Source organism: Brachyhypopomus gauderio, chromosome 17 (genome assembly GCF_052324685.1).
Source record: "Brachyhypopomus gauderio isolate BG-103 chromosome 17, BGAUD_0.2, whole genome shotgun sequence".
NCBI lineage: Eukaryota > Metazoa > Chordata > Actinopteri > Gymnotiformes > Hypopomidae > Brachyhypopomus > Brachyhypopomus gauderio.
In genome coordinates, this window is record NC_135227.1 from 18615419 (window position 1) to 18620418 (window position 5000).

At 42.6% G+C, this 5000-nt stretch overlaps 1 protein-coding gene across 1 annotated transcript in view; it reads right to left on the reverse strand.

Annotated features, from left to right (window-relative positions):
* Window positions 1–3410: 3410 nt before the first annotated feature.
* Window positions 3411–5000, reverse strand: part of vax1 (ventral anterior homeobox 1) — a 12115-nt gene continuing 10525 nt past the window's right edge. The window contains exon 3 of the mRNA XM_076979143.1: window positions 3411–5000. This exon is cut by the window's right edge and continues 2077 nt beyond it. The gene's annotated coding sequence lies outside the window, so the exon portion shown is untranslated.

The window sequence follows — 5000 nt, forward strand, 5'->3', positions numbered from 1 at the left end:
ATATTAGCCTGGCCGCCATGTGCTCACCTAAACCATGACACAGAACATTAATCTGTATCCTGTTGGAAAACTAGCGGCTGAAATTCATCTGGATCACGTTGTAAACTTCAACCCAACGTTTCTGCTGGTGTCTACGCATCCTTCCCCACCCTCCCCACACCTTCATCGGATCAGTCATCTGCTGAGGTTCACGTCCTGTCTACACTGACACTCGAGGAGACTCTGTAGCTGGCTACGGCGGGGTCTCCACCTCCCCGTAACCCCGCGGGTGGTGCACAGAGCGGGTGGTGCTCGCTCCTGCCCTCTCTGCTTTCTCCCCTCTTCTCCATATGTATGTGTAGCATAAAAGACGAAAGCACAAAGGAGACAAAACATTCCCAGGATGCAGTGCTTCCTCCACGAGGCCCGGGCTTAAGCAGTCCTCATGTGTCAGGGGAAACGTGTAGGTGGTCTCACACAACCCCACCCCCCCCCCCCCCCCCCCACCCTCTTCCCCCTCACCTCGCTAGCTCCTCCCCTCTTCTTTCCAAGCCTAGGCCTGCCTGACCTTCAGTCTAATTGATCTATACATGGACCAAGGAGGAGAGAGAGGGGGAGAGAGGGTGGTAGCAGCTGGGTTTTTATGCCGTTTTAATTTGTTTGGGAGATTCCCAAGCCTCAGTTATGGTCTCGACACAGGCTGGCACTCAAACACACAGACAGACACTCAAACACAGAGGCTAACATTCAAACACACAGCTGACACTCAAACACACAGGCCGACATTCAAGTACACAGGCTGACTCTCAAACACGGACCTCTATAAAGACATCAGTTACTGTCTTGTGAGCTGTAAACAAGCACATGTACACACACACACACACATACATACACTGCACATAAATTACACATACACAAGTATGATAACATATACTGACACAAAACCTACTATAGCAGTTGAGTAGAATGGAGCCTTGAACCTACATGTGCGTGAACAAAAAAAATGTCAGATATGTAAAGAATATTCTTATTATCACAGTTCCTTCAAGAGAAATTTTATAATAATAATGATACACTTTGTTCCTCGTAAACCTTCACAACGATGACTGGTGTTCCATGCTACTCTTGTGTTCTGTGGACAATACACAACTGAGAACAGCTCTTCACATTAATTATCTTTCTATGTTTCAAAATGGATTCATACCCCAAAGTGCCCCTATAGGGTGTAAGACTGGCACCTCTTCTGGAGTCAGGTGTGCTTACATGACTCAGAGCACTGATCTGAGGCCAGATATGGACTTTATGTGCGAATAGAAACACTTTCTGAAGCTGATCGCAGCTGATCTCAGTCCTGCTAGATTTATATCTTGAGAACTGTTTGAGAGATATAGACACTGGGGCTCACTGCAGACTCCATTTGGACTTTGCTATCTCTAAACTAGATTACAACCTTCAGACGACTGCAGTCTATGACAGCTTCACTCATTCAGCAAACCTGGACAGAGAGATGTGTTTATTCCACTCCCACCCCCACCCCCACCACACACACACACACACACACACACACACACACACACACACACACACACACACACACACACACACACACACACACACATTTTCTTCACTTTCTTTCTCTCCTTCACAAAAATGCAATTGTGAACACTTTCATCTTTCTTGCAAGGACAGTCTATTCTTTTACCCCTCATTTGCCCCTCCCTCCCCTGGGCAGAGACGGAGGTCTGTGGCTTACCCCGTTCGGACAGACCATCTTTTGCCCGAACTGTAAAACACAATGGAATAAAATAGCATAAGATGACCCTCAGAAACTGTACTCCCAAACCCTGGGCTCTGCAGACAGCATTTTCCTTATTAAATCTATTAAATCTACAATAAATTGTCAGTTAGTGCTTTGAATGTTTATTTATTTTTCCTCTTTCCCTGTTCTCCTTTTAATATTACTACTAAATGACAAAATAGTTAAAAAAAATATCTAAGTAGAATTAAAAAATTTTAATTATCTGTGTAAAAACGGTACTGAAACTGCCATGATTTTGCTTCCTGCAAAAAAAATCCTGATTGTTATGTATTTTTGCACACTAAATCCAAATCTGATTTTAGAATTTGTCTATGACCCACTAGTTATTATTGAAAAGTTAGTATGGAAAAATGTAGCAGAAGGAGGTGGAGGCATTAGACACACAAGGGTGATGTTTCTGAAGACAAACGCAAAAAATCACACACTTTATAAAGTTTTTAAATATATTCAGTTAATTATAACAGCCTTATTTATGAATAAGTAACATAAAAATAATATAAAATATAATTGTCCCGTCACTTAAAAACATATGTGATTGTAAAAACTCAAACATTCTATAAACAGATTTGAATTCAGCTTTAAATGTATACATAAGGTTTAAGGTTTCCAAAACGCATTTTCGTTTTGGAAACAAAAAAGTTCAAATGTTGCTGTTAGTTCCAACCTAGGGTTAGGGTTAGCCACGGTTCTTTAAGATGGATTCTTCTGTTGCTTCCATAGCTGTGTGAAACAGCTATGTTTGGAAAGAATAACCGTCCCAATGGCCTGAGTCATCCCAGAATCTGTCTTCAACAGCAGCTTACAATTATGTCTGATCTAATTGTTCTCACAAAGTGGTTTTACTGCAAATCAGACTCCCTACCTTTCATCTGTTACGACAACAGAACAGAATAATCAGGTTAAGGTCGAGAACACCTCTCCCAAATCGACTCTCCTAGAGACATTTTGCTCAAACTTCCTAAGCCCCTTATTTAGACAGAGCAGAGGTGCAGTGATTTTAATCCACATTAAAGTCAGTGAAGGATTTCGCTAAGCACTGAGAGTTGGGCTCTGTAACCCTGTAAGCATGTTTCACCCTGACAACAGCGTGCAGGAGTTCAGCCTTGTGCTTTTGTCTTTTAAAAGCAGCACAATGCACAAAGTATGAAAGACACACACGTGAAGTCTGCAGATTCTGGTGCCACTGTTCAGCCTTGCACGTGTGAACCCGCATAGAAGAACCTGAATAACTCCACGAATGGCATTCACACCGCTACAAATAATCTGAATAACTCCACGAATGGCATTCACACCGCTACAAATAATCTGTTACTTCTGTAAAATAAAAAATACAAAGACTCATAAGCTTAATACTCACTAATGCGTGCGTTGTGACTGACTGAAGACATTTTTGAAATTAATTTGAAAGTACTGGCATTCCAAATCATCCCTTGGGTATAAACGTATATCAGAATAATAGCTATGTAAACTGTTTACTCTATCCCTATAGCCGTAATTACTTCAGTGTCATAATAATTTAATTTCATGCGAAGAAAGAGAATTTAAAAATCTGGTTTGCCAATATACACTTTAATTACTGACACACTGATGATATCCACTAAAGTATCAGGAATCTTGTTCAGTGACCCTAAGAAATGGATTCGTGCCTAACTTAGTCACCCAACGCAGGAATGTGGTCATGTCTACCAACTTAGACAAACAGAATCTGGTGAAATCACAGTAAAACCTTGTGAAACGGAAATAAAGAAGAAGACGCTGTTGTTTTGCAGTCATATATAATATATATTCACACTCTCACCACAGATCACAAAGATTCAACATACTATAGAAACACAGCAGAAGTCGGGGCGGACCGGACCGGACTCTTCTCCCCTCACTCACTCCTGCAATATTCGCAAATAGACTAATGATCTATTTATTACAGACGTGAAATAATTTACAATAAAATAACATTTTTTTTTTAGTTACAATTCTCGATTTTCTTTTCTTTTATACTACATCAATGTCAGCCCCAGGGCCTGTGTGGACACCATATTCAGCTCTCTCTCTCTCTCTCTCTCTCTCTCTCTCTCTCTCTCTCTCTCTCTCTCTCGCTCTCTCGTCTCCTGTCCCACTGTCTCCATGGTGACAAGGGTGTGTAGAATCTCCCAAGTTGTGTTTTTTTGTGGTAGAAAGGGCGTTGGATTTTACAGGGTACAGAAACAGGACACATTTCACATTGGTTTTATGCAGTTTTTGTTTGTTTTGATTTGGGTTGTTTTTTTTACCACTTGGCAAAAAATGTGTGGTCGAGTAAATTGGCGTAAATGATAAGTGTCTCTCCTACCCTCTCACCTCGGAGCTCTTGGGGAAGGCAGACCTCGTCTCAGCACACGTACGTAAAACATGAACTCAGGACAACATCTCCAGCACCACCAAACACGCAGAAGATCAAGACTTCATATTCAAGACATTAAAACACAGATGGAGACGACCTCTGAGAGTAAAGGTACAGGGGAGAGAGCCCTCACGAAGCCACAGTGAACACAGGACTACAGGACGAGGCTCAACGGCTTAGCTGGGATTCTCACTTTTCATTTGCTTCACCAGAACATGAAAACCAGGCCTGAAGTGTAAAGTCTGTCTGTCATTGCTGTTTATGGATCATACTCATAAGCTGTTGAGGCCATCATATATTCGCGTGTTGTTCACCGCCCACAGGTGCTGTGGGGTGTTGGGAGTGTTTGGGTTGTTGTGCGGATTTTGTGTGTGTTGTGGGGGGTTTGTTGATGTTTTGCAGGTGTTGAGTGGGTGTTGTACAGGTGTTGAGGGTGTTGTGTGAGTGTTGAGGGTGTTGTGTGAGTGTTGTGGTTGTTGTGGGGGGTTTGTTGATGTTTTGCAGGTGTTGAGTGGGTGTTGTACAGGTGTTGAGGGTGTTGTGTGAGTGTTGTGGTTGTTGTGGGGGGTTTGTTGATGTTTTGCAGGTGTTGGGTGGGTGTTGTTCAGGTGTTGAGGGTGTTGTGTGAGTGTTGTGGGTGTTGTGGGGGGTTTGTTGATGTTTTGTAGGTGTTGAGTGGGTGTTGTACAGGTGTTGAGGGTGTTGTTCAGGTGTTGAGGGTGTTGTGTGAGTGTTGTGGGTGTTGTGGGGGGTTTGTTGATGTTTTGTAGGTGTTGAGTGGGTGTTGTTCAGGTGTTGAGGGTGTTGTGTGAGTGTTGTGGGTGT